Source organism: Ammospiza caudacuta, chromosome 2 (genome assembly GCF_027887145.1).
Source record: "Ammospiza caudacuta isolate bAmmCau1 chromosome 2, bAmmCau1.pri, whole genome shotgun sequence".
NCBI lineage: Eukaryota > Metazoa > Chordata > Aves > Passeriformes > Passerellidae > Ammospiza > Ammospiza caudacuta.
Genome location: NC_080594.1, coordinates 57,876,318 through 57,889,669, shown reverse-complemented (window position 1 = coordinate 57,889,669; position 13,352 = coordinate 57,876,318). Strand labels below are relative to the sequence as shown.

Genomic DNA, 13,352 nt, shown 5'->3' with positions numbered 1-13,352 from the left:
ATTTTGTACTTGAGCTACATTCTGAAAGCACAGCCTTGCAATGACCTGGTACTTGCTGCATCAGGTGTCTGGGGTACACAAAGGAGTCCTCTCCTCATTAAACTTTGAATGAATAAGACTCATTACAGTGTTGCCTTCTTACTTTGAAGTACCAAGGATCTGGGGGACAGACAGATCTATTCAGAGACAGGGATCTGCTCACATTCAAAATCTTTGTGGTGCTTAGGAGATGCCTGCTTGCCATATAAATATTTCAGTCAGTACTCTCTGCCTTGAACAATAAATAAATTTCGGATTGTTTTTCAGGGACTTCCCAAACAAGTGCCAATAGTCAACATGATAATTAATCATATATTTTTGTCAACAAGCCAGTAAGGGGCAAGACCATCCTCAGGAGCTTTTATGTGGCATACAGCTCTAAGTTAAGGCAGTCAGAATGAGGAAACATTTGGGATTAGAGCTGAAAATGTTAGAGCCTTGAGCCTTTCTACCATCATATCAGCATATCTAGCCATCATAGCAGGGAGTCAATGGCACTGATCTGTCTTCCAGAGTCACATTTTTCAAATGAAGACTTCGAAATGTGTGCTTGCTCACATTTATTCACACAAATAGGTGTCCTGTTCTAACTAGAGGGATACTGAGAACTCCTGACAAAATGTTTTGTTTACTTGTTTATAACATGGACTTTGTGTGCCTTTTTTTATCTTTCTTTGTGTGTTGTGAAACTTTCAGTACATTCTCTTTACCTGCTTAGCCAGACATCCCCTACTGAAATAATAATCAGATCCTGCAGCCAAACCTGGTATGATTATAGCTGATAGACAGGGCGTTGCCTAAGTGAAATCTGCTGACAGAAACTATTTTGCAACAGTGCAGATCATTTTGTGTCAAATAGAGTCACTTTAACTAGAGTTACTCACAAACCTGAATGAAAAGACTTTCTGTTTGAGTATCCTGGCATGGTCAGCCTCCCTTAGCCTCTTCTACTTCAATAGTACAGGACTGTTAAATAATTTGAACACTAAGTGGAGTTTATATAATTTCTCTAAAAGTGCATTTTTCAGTATTAGCTGCTTATCTTCTTCTGTTTAATGATACAATATACCTTAACTTGTAGTAAGATTTAGGAAAGGCTTTAGTTTATATTTTTACCTAACAATGGAGACCTGTCTTACCTGTCTGTATGATTTTTTACTAATAGAAACTGTGTTTTCCTGTCTGCCTGAGAAATATTTTTGTGTCTTGTAAAACACATTGCAAGGAAAATGGGAGAATACTGCATGAGTTAAGAATCTCCTACTGAAATAATAGGAAACTCTCACAAGCTTCTGTGGTTTTCATTATGATGTTAACTGTGCCCACTTAAGGTCTACTCTAGAAACAATGTCCTCCTCCTTTAGAGGAGGCTTGAACTACTTTAGCTTCAGTTTTCTGCTTCCAAGTTTAGATAAAGTTTACGTTTATTCCTTGAGCTTTAGTTATTAGCAAGTAATTTTATTGGAATGGGGCTGATTTCTGTGCAGTGGCAAATTTTCTTCTTTTTATTTCCACTCCGCACGATTCTTTTACATTCTGCTTGCAGAAAGACCAGCAGGGTTTTAAGAGCACAATATGCATGACTGCATCTTTTCCTCTAATGCATCTTTCTTAACAGTGGAAAAGAATGGCTCTCTCAGAATGTGCTTATCTAGGCTTCCAGTTCCCCAGGATCTTGGAAGGACTTCTTTGCAATAGCAGCTTCAGCATCTGCCACAGATAGCAGGCAGACTGGTGGTGGATTGGCAGAGCTAAGAAGAAATAGATATCCAGCCCTGGGGCAATGCAGTCCTCTTCAGACACTGTAGCTACAGCATCCCTCTAACAAACAGAAAAATTTGCATTTTCAAAACAGCAATAAATGTTTTAAAGTCACAAACAGAAAGGATGGACAGAGGTCAACTTTCCACCTTCTCTAGTAATGAAAAAATAAGGGTGCATCAGAGGACAGCAATAGGTCTCTTCGAAGTAAATAATACAATAAGTTGTATTACTTTATCTGCTCATGGGTATTATACTCACAGCATTCCTTTACTAAAGACAGTACAGATTACCAAAGTTCTCACAAACTAAGGAGAGACTGCATAAGGCCCTGGAGGAGAGATCTAGTGAAAGTCACTGACCGGACAAACCACATCAGGTACAAGAAACCTTCCAAGCTAAAACAAAGTTGGATGCTTTAATGTATGGACATTATCAAGTGTTCTTGTCCTGGTCCTGCTGTTCACTGAGGGAATATTTGGATAAGAAGTGGCTTTTGTCAGCTATTGGACATGGTTAAATATATGCCTGGCCTGAACCAGTCTGACCTCTCTAGTATTCTTAAAACAAAATTTGTTTAGGAATCATGACCTATTCCCAGTCTTTGCAAAAATGAAACAAAATACTTTCAGGACTGTCCCTTCTTTGAATTCAATCAACAAGAGTCAACCTTAGTCATTCTTATTCCTTTTACTGCACTCTCAACTTCCCAATCTGTAGTATTTCAAAGATTTTTTGACATATGTTGATGAAATGCTTCTACCTCTTTTTTTTTCTCACCTAATCTTGCCCTTCCTTAAATCAAACTTTACTCATCTTTCTCTCTCTAGAGTCTTGTTGATACCATTGTAATTCTGAGTAGTGACTTTTCTTGTTCCTTATACTGGCTTTCAGATTCTCTTTATTACAGAGAGGAAATCTTTGAGCGGGGCAATGAAAAGAGCAAGAAAAATCCATGGGATTCTATGGATCTATGGATCCATAGAAAATCCATGGGATAGTGTTGTTTCCATCGCAGTAATTTGGGAGGAGGAGGAATTTTGTTCTCATCCATCTTAAGTGAATATATCAAATCCACAGATCTGCAATACCAATCTGTAAGTCATGTTCCAAAATGCAGCAAGCCAGAATCACAACTGTAGGAAATTCTCAGAAATAACTTTCCTTCCCCTTTAAACTTGGGAAGGTGTCCTGACAGTAGATTTATCCTTCTAAGTCACTTTGCAAGGACAAGGAAGTTTTATGATAAGTCTCTATTTTTAGCAGAGATTAAGATGGTGAATTCTTATGTTCAGTTCCCTGATTAGCACGAAGTCTGTTCAGTTTTCAGTAGATAGGCATCGATGCAGCTATAACTTGAGGAAGAGAACAATGGGTGGAGGAACAGGGAAGGATCTAGAGCTCTTCAATGCATCCTTTCACCCTTTCCCTCCTGCTGCTGGTAAATCTACCTGTGAACAGCCAGTGCATTAAAGAAACAGCCTATCCTGATTGGCTTCTTACTTCTAGTGCCTCAGGTACTGAGGAGATGAAGGCAAACCTCTGTGCCAGGGCTCTGTCTCTTTAACTCTGCATGTGCACCAGCAGGCACAGTAGGGACCCATGCTGGTTTCAACATATTATAGTATAAATGGCTATAAGAAAAAGGAGAGAACTCATGTTCTCTGTTACTTGTGTGGTCTCCTGGAACTATTAATGACTTCTATATGTATGCTTTCTTTAAATTAAAAGTTTATTTCCTTAACAAGACCACTTAAAATTAATTATGAAATAAGGGCAGCCAGTATTAAGGTTAAATTTACTATAGTATTTTAAAATAACAAAATAAAAATACCATGCCACACATTTTTTATGTCAAAGTTTTAGATAAAGTCAAACCACTGAAGGGGTGGAAGTCACTGGCAGAGCATTTGGAATTATAACCTGCAAAATGTGGAACCAGCTTCTGATGGCTTTTCTTTTTCTCTTTTAAAGTATTCATCTTTTTCTCTTTTAAAATATATTCATATATACTTTATATTAATGACTAGTATGTTCAAAATTGAAAAACCTAATGGGAGATGAAAAAGCAGGTAATTCATTTTTTCTCATTAGGTCCGTGAATGAAATCTGAAAGAGGATGAGATGTACTAGTTGTACAGTCTTGAAGGTCATGCTAGCCAGAAACAATCACCTAAGTTCCCCAACTAGCAGTGATTCATCCTTGTTGAATAAATCAGTTTTCAATACAGTATGTTCTGATAAGTTTTTTATTCTTACATGTTGTGTACATTATAGATGTTTGATTTAACTGAGAAAAAATTAAGGTCTCTTTTGCTACATTTAAATTTAATTCCATTTTCCATCTACACACACACTTTTATAAATTATAATTGGAAGACAAAGTCATGGTAAAGAGAAGCCATTAAACTTTCTATCATAAGATGTAAAAATTAAGAATAAGAAGTCCCTTATATAAATGATTAAATAAAAATTGTGCAGGCATGACATCACAATCTAGATAGCAGAAAGAGTAACACTTTATAAAGAGGATATATTTAATTGAATAAGAGTCTTTAAAATGAAAGGGGAAAAAAGGAAATATAAAACTGGGCCAAAATAGACTGCATGAGACAAGGCTATTCTCTTTTCTCTTTTAAAAGGTAGCTAGAATTGGCAATTGAACTCAGAGACACCAAGCAATTCACCCAGTCTGCCGATATCGTGCACTTGTAGTTCTGGGTCCTAAACAAACACAATATGGGCCTTGCAAGTGCTTTAGAAAGGCCTGGTTAATAATCAGTTGTCAGGAGTCGCCTCTGACCCGCACGGGCCCTCCTTCCCAGGGAACAAAACGCAGCATCTGCTGCCTGTTGGAGCCATCGCGGTGTGGAGCTGAGCCCTGCCACCCGCCTGCCTCGGCTCTCTGGCTGCGTGCGGCAGGGAAACCTGCATCTGCAGCTTGGCTTCAGAGCCAAGGAAAGAGAGCTGGGCAGCTGGGCTACTGAGAGCTGCCTCACTCTAAGGTAGAAGGAGATGACCTGGGGTTAGGTGACCCTGACTATCAAGTGTGTTGTCTTGACAAACAGTAATTGCTTGACAATTGCGCTAGGCTTGGGAAACATATGTTATCGTGTTTGTGCTGTATCTACTGATAGAGATTGTTTTCATTACACATACTGGGTATTTCTAACTCCGCTGAAGCTACTGATGTGTGAAAACATAGATAAGTTCAAACTAGCGGTCTGGAACTTGAAAGTCTTAAACTTGAAGGTCTCTTCTTTGTTTGAGTTACTCCTTTTGGCTAGAGGATGTCTGTCTTTAACTCAAGAATCAGTCTATGTCCAGTATGTCCAGCATCTACAGTGGTCTTTCAAATGCTGGGTTGTTTTTTTGTTTTCTTTTGGTTTTTTGTTTTGTTTTGTGGTTTGTTTGCTTTTTTGTTGTTGTTGTTGTTTTTGAATGCTGTCTTTGTTAGAGCTGGAGGAGTTTCAATGAAAGAATATCTTAGTTTTGTATTTGGTGAATGCTATTGTCATCATTATTTCCCTGTATAGGTTTCAGCATTAAGGCTGTTGGACGCATTATTAAGCAATCTACACTCAGGGCTCAGTACTCAAGGCATATGCAGAATTTCAGCATTAATTACATATTTTATACTTGGTAAGAAGAAGGGTTTTTTTATCTGTACTGTAACAGAACTTCCTTTTGAACTACTGTCTACAGTTATGGTTTCCTCCCCTTTCGGCAGAAGTTTCAGTGGTAATATAAATGTGAGCCTCTTCCAGTTGAAAACAATCTTATTTTATTTGAAATACAGTATTCCTTTTTCTGAAAACTTGCTGAGCCTCTCCCTGAAATAATCTCATCTTTTTATATTTTTCCTTACCCCTTAATATGTCTGCTTAAGTATTGAGAAACTTCACAAGTACAAGAAACATGTAGGGAAACACATAAGATTATTGGAAATTTTTGTAGGGTATAGATTGCTAAAATAAAAGAAAGGAAGGGTAGGAAGCATGCAATGTATAGCACTCACAGGAGCTCAAGTGGTTAGGGAGGTGTATTAAAGAAAGGCAGCAGGAGTCTGTCAGTACATGGTCACTCATGACCTCAGGGGCATAGAGATGTAGAATCCTTGTGACATGATTTGCAAGAGAATGTGTGGGCTTTGATTCACTCATTTACACAGCATCAGAAAGTAAATAGCAGACTGCTTTCTTATTTGATGAAGACTTCAGTCACTCAGATCTGCATCTTCCATTAAACTTCTTATCTTTCCTTCCGTTTTCATGTGCCTCTTTCCTGTTTCCAGCACACTCTCCCTCTAGAATGATGACTCTTATGCATAAGAAAAAAAACAGTTTTGCTATTACTTGTAAATTTGTTGTCATATGACACAACCTGTCATTATTTCCTTCTTGCTTTCATATGAAATATCTCCCAGTCTGTATCTTGAAATTGTGCATTATTTGCAACTACAATTGTAGTACCTAGATGTAGTATAGAACTTTTTATCTGTAGACCTCAAGCTTCTTTGAAGCCTGGAATGAGATTTTGTTCCTTTAAAACTCTCAGAGCTCAGGTAATAGTGGCTGAGGCAAGACTAAACAGGATTTATTCCTTCTCACTGTTAGGCCCTTTGACAGATAGATACAGCTCTTCTAGCCCCTGAGTGCTACAGGCTCAGCACAGCATTTATGCAGTGCTTTGTGCAGACTCCTTCTCCCAGTGCAAAACTTGCCCTATTCCCACAGGAGGTGGCTTATGACTTCCTTCCACAGCTCCTGCAGGAGGATCCCTGGGTGAGATATGAGGCTTTTAGTGCCCTTTCCCAGTCAGGTCTTAATTTCTAGTGTGAAGAGAGTGGAAGACTGGTGAGAATTTCAATCACTGTAATTTTGGGTTTCTTTTTTTATCTGGAGATATGATATGGCATGGAAACTCCCCTTAAGAGAGACCTTCAGAGTTGGGTTGGCCTCTTGACATCTGTTAGGCATTGTTAACTAGGCACCTTGCCTTGGGAACTATGAGTTTTATATTTTGAAAAAGACAAATGTACAGGTAAACAAAATGTCGCTTAACACTTATTTCAGATCTTGAAATATTTTTGACTTTTATAACCCTGATATGTGTAGCATGGGCATATCCTGTAAGCATTATTTTATCTCTTAGATTCAGTGAGATGTAGGACAGTTTTAACTGTCCCTATCGTAGAATGGAAAAGCCATTGGTGAAATTCTGAGTCAAGGACAGGGTTATGGCCCTTGTTTAGACTCCCATTCCAAACTTTGGCCAAAGCACCATCCATCTTCCACCTTGATATAGATCTAACATCAGCAGTGTGATTCAACTTGAAGTGTCTATAGGAGCAGTAACCAGAAACCTGTGCTCAGACAGTAGGATGAAAGTCAGAGCAATTCTATTCTTTAATGTGTTATCAATCCTGTTTATTTAAGCATATTCTGGAAATTATAGTAAGTTGCTTAACTTACCTATTTATTTATTTACAGGTCTACTTTGCCTGTAGTGCTGAGCTATTGTGATAGTTTGATTTTTATGATTTGCATCAAGTGTGAAGCTTTCAAAGCCATGTGTCAAAGGTAAGTTATTTCAATAATACTGATATTTGTATATGTGCCTAAAAATATTGTATGTTTATGGGAGAAGTTTTCATCACTTTATTGAAGACTCAGCTCTGTTGAGAAGTCACAATCCTGAGTAAAGGGTGTTATGAAGCAGTAGGAACTCCTGCAGGGAGCTCTGACAGATATTTTCTCCCAGTGCTTGCCAGTGTAGTGAGGAAGTGTGCGTACTGCACCAGCTTTTAAAATAGTGCAACCTGATCCTTTCTTTACAGCTCAGAGGATGGGGGTGGGGAGTGAAGGTGAAAGAATAGGAGTCCATATTCTCCTCCTCCTCATTTTGGGTCTGGTTTTCTTTATTGAGTGAAGAGAGCATTAATTGTGCCTGACTATTATGAGAAAGGACCCTTTGCTCTCACCCTTCACATTTCTTGTGACATAAACCAGGTTTAATCTCATCCATGTTAGGAGAAGCTAAGAACACTTTGCAGTGTCATAATGAGATTCCCCCTCATTTTCATTTTCCCTCAATGGTATGTAAATCATTGCTTGTAAGGGATAAAAATCTGTAGGAGTTATGAAACCAAAGTGATTGCACCAATGTGGAACTCCTAGTTAGCCTGCAGTGTTTATCGCTCTCCTTAGTGTAATAAAACTGAGAAGAAACACACTTCAAAACAAAAGAGGCCATCTAATCTTTCTCTCTCTAACTAATAAAAGTAAAATTGACAAACTAATTTAAATTACTAACTAAATATTTAAAAACAAGGATGGACAATGTGTAAAAATTGTTTTGCTGAGTGTTTCACTTGTGTATAGGATTTTAAAAGTTATCCAAATATAGGAGTTTATAGATTTAACTTAGAAGGATTACCAAAATTAATATTTAGTCAGTAGTTGTGACAGCCAATCAGTACAGTGTGGTACAGTGGAATCTGTGAATTTCATTGTTTTATGAAAAATTATGTTCATGCAAATAATACATGCAGACAGAAACGAGGATACTGAGTCCTTAAAAAGTACAGTAGTCTCAATAATCTGTTTTTCTAGTTAGTGTTGACTAGTTTTCAGCATATTTATTTTTTACTTCTTTCTGGAGTCTAAAGGCATATTTCTCATCTGGTGAACTACTACTGATTTCTTAATTTCCATTCATCAAAGTATATTCATTTGTACCTGTAATCCATGCTAAGAACACTTTTTTGAGTCTGTGCTAGGTGTTATCTTGTGTACACATTGTGGACACATTTTGAAGTGATGCCCTGTCTAGCTAATATTATCTATACACGTGTTGTATTCACAATGCTAACTGTACAGTTAAAAAAATACTAATGCGAACTAAAATGGTACTTTAAAATGTTACTTTTTATGAAGCATTAATGCCAAATTTGAAAACTGCTCTATTAGACATCCATCAATATAGTTAGAGGGTAAGACCCAGAATCTAAAAGTAGGTTCAAGAGAAGGAGCTGAGCAATATGAGATACTAGATATGAAACCTGCATAAGGGTTTATCCAAGAATGCTGTCAGCCTTTAGTTAGAAGTATCATGCCATCACTGGCCAACTGCTGGAAGGAATCAAGAGTCTTCCTTTCTTAACCACTTTCCACAAAACACCAGTTACTATAAAAGGATAGCTGAATCTATCCTTCTTTCTTCGTGCACCTCAGGCTCCATTTTTTAAAACTTCTTTTTCTCCCCCTGTATGTCATCCATTGTAAATAACCACTACACTTTCCTGCTGTAAGTAGTACTGTCATATGGCTGCAACAACATAAAATGGACATTTTGGATAACATAAGAGCTGGGTAGAGGCTTCTAAAAAGCAGTTACTGGGCTTGCAATCTTGTTAGTTATGCATGGCTGCTGCTTGTTAAAGTGCTACTGTGCAAAAGCTGAAACACTGGAACTGCCTGCTTGCAGAACCAGGAAGACTGTGCTGTCTGAATCAGTCAAATTTCCAAATGTAAGTTAGTAACACCATTTACAAATGAAAAGATGGAAATGTGTCTACAGTTTTAAATGAAAGCTGTAGAAATCCGTAGCATAGGCCTTTATGGTGATCAGAGAAAACTGCTTGTTATCGTTAGGAATTATAGGGCATTAAAAAACAAAAAAACCAGACAAAAAAACCTTGGGATCCTATATACAGAATAAGACTACAAAAAAAAATTAAAAGTATCAGACATCAAATGGTACAGACAGACTGGTCACATATACAGTAATGCAGCAGTGGTTGACCGATAATCTTTTTCAAATGTGAAAAAAAGAAAGAAAGGGTCATTCAGCTAATAATGTGCTAAATTACTCATTTATGTACTTCAAGTATCAAAAGAAAAGCAGAGTTAGATAAATTAATAACAAACAAGCCTTATTTTTATAAACACAAAAAATTATATTGACCTTGCAGACTTAAAAAGCCTTCCTACGGTAACATTAAACTGAATAAAAAACTACATACTGTACATATTGAAATACAGGTTTCAACCCCAGTCACTTAATACAAATTCACTCTTTTTTGAACTCTAGTAACCCAACTCTAATCTCCAAGGAGTTTTGAAAGTTAAACCAGAAAGGACTGACAGTGTGAGGAGGTGTGTATGTGTGTGTGCATAAACACATGCACACATATACCTTGTTACCTAATCGATAAATTTAAGATATACATATCTTAAAAGAGAAAGTAGATTGATACCTAATACCTTTATGTGTGGGATATTGAATTGACATTTGTTTATTATCTCAGGGAGTGTGACAGGTCTGTGGAACAACTAATACCAGTTCAAGGCCAGAATTTAGGGGAAAGTCGGTTTGAGGTAGACAGAAACTTAGCTCATGGCAGTGGGAGTTTGCTCCAGTTCCTGTGCCTCAGTCATGAAGCCATGTCCCTACCCAAGCTGCTTTTCCTATCCACCTAATACATCTAACCACCTTTTGTTTTCAGAGAACAGGCAGTGTTGGGGCTTGCTTTGTACTGTTGCCACTTTAATTCTCTCTGTGTCAAGCTGCAGAGCCGCAGCCTGGCAGCAGCACTCGAGCTCCAAGTGCAGCAGGAGTAGGGAGCCCTGGAGGAGCCAGTCCCAGCTCTCGGTCACTGGCCAGCCTATTGCTTGTACAAGTTAGCATGCTTAAGTTGACATTGATCCCTCAAGGGACTAGCTACCAGCTAAACAAAACTGGAGCACAGGGCCAAGCATAGATTGTCTGTGACCCTGTGTCAGGACCTGTCATCCTGTTGTAAAAGCCAGCTATGTTACCTCCTTGCCCTCTGAGACTCCCAGGGAATCCCCAAGTAAATGAAGAGGAGAGTTATTTACATCTCCTTCATGTCTCCAGACCAATCTTTTCTTTTTCTTAAAAACAAAATAAACCAAAACCAACCAAAACCCCAAGAGATAATGGAGTACTTTAAAAAGGCATATTTGTTCCCTTATGAAGGCATATTCAAAAAAGCAATAATAATTTAATCTATTAATTATAGATAATGGAAAATGTGGCAGCATCTCTGTGGTTAAAGAAGTGAGCATACTGTCATCGACGGTAGCACAACTGTTGTACACAGCTGGGAAAGGCAGACACATTGGAATATTACTGGTGGATAAGAATATTTAGAAACCAGGAATTCTACTAAGTCTGTTTAATATGCTGAGGGTAGAAATGCTCATTTGCTTTTGGAGAGGAAATAGAGCAAAGATACACCACAGCAGAGAAAGCTAGCAGGACAAAGGAGATACTATTGACTCATTCCAGACTGCCGACTTAGCAGCTCAACTTTGTTTCCTTTTAACTTTTGTAACAGTAGGAGCTCAAAGCTTCTCAGTCTATTTTCTGCACAAATAGAAACACCCAGACTTCAAAAAGTAATATGCTTTGAAGAACCCCAAACCATTAACACATTAAAAACCGTGTGTACTATTAAACAAGGCTTCGTGGTTACTTGAATTTTGCACGAAGTAGATGCTGGTGTTTTGGTAGTAATTTTTACACTGCTGCATTCTGGTAGACAATTCTTGACAAATATCAATTTGTAAAGCACTTTTTGTTGGTTTTAGTGTGGTACAGTTTTATTGACTTTGCAGTGGGTAAGTACTGCTTCAATATTTTCACAGGCTGAGTAAACCCCACGACACTTTTTCCCAACTCAGTAGCACATGGCAACAAGTTTCTAACCCTATAACATCACACTTGTAACACCGGGGAAAGCACATGATGTTTGATATTTCGATTGATATTTCGATTTTGTCCTCGGTACTGAAGTCTATATACCTTTAAAAAAAAATTTTTGCCCACTTTGGACAACGGAGTGTCCAGGGCCATCGATATGGCAGCTTCTACGCTGACGGTGTCCCTGTCCCAAAGTCCCATCAGGACCGTGCTCCCCGGTGAGAGACCGGCCCCCGCGCCCCCGCTGTAACTTCACAGACACGCCAGGCTTGCAAATACACCTCGCCTCTCTCACGAGTTATCCCTTCTGCAGCGTGCGCCTAAAACGTCACACAACGTCACAAACAAACCCATCGGCATCGCGTAAGCCACGCCGCTACTGGAGCGTGTGAGTTGGATTTGACTTTGGATGCGCCCGGCCCCGGGCCCGGGGGGGCCCCGCAGCCCCCTCCGCCCCCTCGGCCGCGCCCCGCGGAGCCGCTGCCGGCGCCGCGGGGCGGGGGCCAGGCCGGGCGGGGCGCCCCTGCTCTGCCGCGGCGGCGGGGCCGCGCCCCCCCGTTGGCGCGGCGGGCTGTCACTCAGGCGACGTCACAATACGCCTGTGTGAGCGCTGTAAACACTCGGACGGGCGTGTGTGTGTGTGCGAGTGACGCGGGGGCGCGCCTCCCCGCCCCCCAGCTCCCCCCCGCCGCCCCCAGGGTGGCACCGAGCCGGCCGGGGGGGCGTGAGGCGCGCCCCCGGTTGTTTCCCTGCGCGCATGGTAGCGGCACGAAAGGTAGCATCACTGGAGCAGGGGATGATGTAATTCTCCCTCCGGCCAGTGACTGCCTCGCTTGCACCGATCCGACTTGCAAACCGGAGGGGGGGTGGTTTTTTTACGCGTGATCGTATCAGCATCTCCTGACGGCGCACCCCCCCCCCCCCCCCCAACGCCGCTTTAAACCCCGCTCCGCTCATCCCTCCCCTCCCGGGGGCACGGAAGAGGGATGGGGCTGGGGGAGGAGGGGAGCCCCGCGCCGTGTGTGCAGGGTAAACACGCCAGTGAGCGCCGCGCCGAGCGGTAAACAAGTCTGAGGTGCCCTCCGCCGCACGGCAACTTGCTGCGGGCGGGGTGTCCCCCCCGCACACACACACGCACGCACGCACACTCACTTCCCCCTAACAAAAGCCCGTTTAATATCAGCGTCAGCTTTTGTTCGGCGGGCGGCAGCCGCCGTCCCCTCTCCCGATCACCTTATTTCACCGGCGGCCCCCCCGGCCATATCCACGGGTCCCCTACGCCCCGTTCCCCCTGCGCGCATCCCCGCTCGCTCCGCGGCGCTGTCCCCTCACCGCCTCCGAAGCTCCCCCCGCTTCCCCGGAGCTCCTGGTCCCTGCTGCCCGCTCTCTGGGGCAGCAGGCAGGTAGGCGAGCAGGCGCCCCCCGCCCCCCCAGTTCCCGAAAAGGCGGTAGCTAAATGGCACTTACTGTCAGGAGAGAGGGCGAGGGAGGAAGCTCTTCTCTCGGTGCAAAAGCAAAATAGCCGCTCGCAGGACGTTGCCAGCTTAGGAGGCAGCAAGAGAAAATAAAAAAGATCTTCCAGTAGAGAGGGGGGGAGAGGGAGGGAAGGAGAGAGAGGGAGGAAGGGAGGAGGAGGATTCGCCTTTTAACCAGAGAAAAATAAAATCAAAAAATAACCTCGTGTGTGTCCCCCCCCCGGTTGCCTTTTTTGTGCAGTTTCAGCAAAGCTGCGAGGAAGTTGGTCCTTTTGTTCCACTATTTATAGATTGCGTCAACATTGCGAAAAGGAGAAGGCGGAGCGGTGGCACTTACTCCTCGCCGAG

The 13,352-nt window shown here is 41.4% G+C and overlaps 1 long non-coding RNA gene across 1 annotated transcript in view; it reads right to left on the bottom strand.

Annotated features, from left to right (window-relative positions):
• LOC131554609 (uncharacterized) overlaps positions 1-13,070 on the bottom strand; it is a 41,942-nt gene extending 28,872 nt beyond the window's left edge. Inside the window, exon 1 of the long non-coding RNA XR_009274403.1 lies at positions 12,997-13,070. This is a non-coding gene — a long non-coding RNA (uncharacterized LOC131554609). The remainder of the gene's footprint in view (positions 1-12,996) is intronic.
• Between the last annotated feature and the right edge of the window lie 282 nt (positions 13,071-13,352).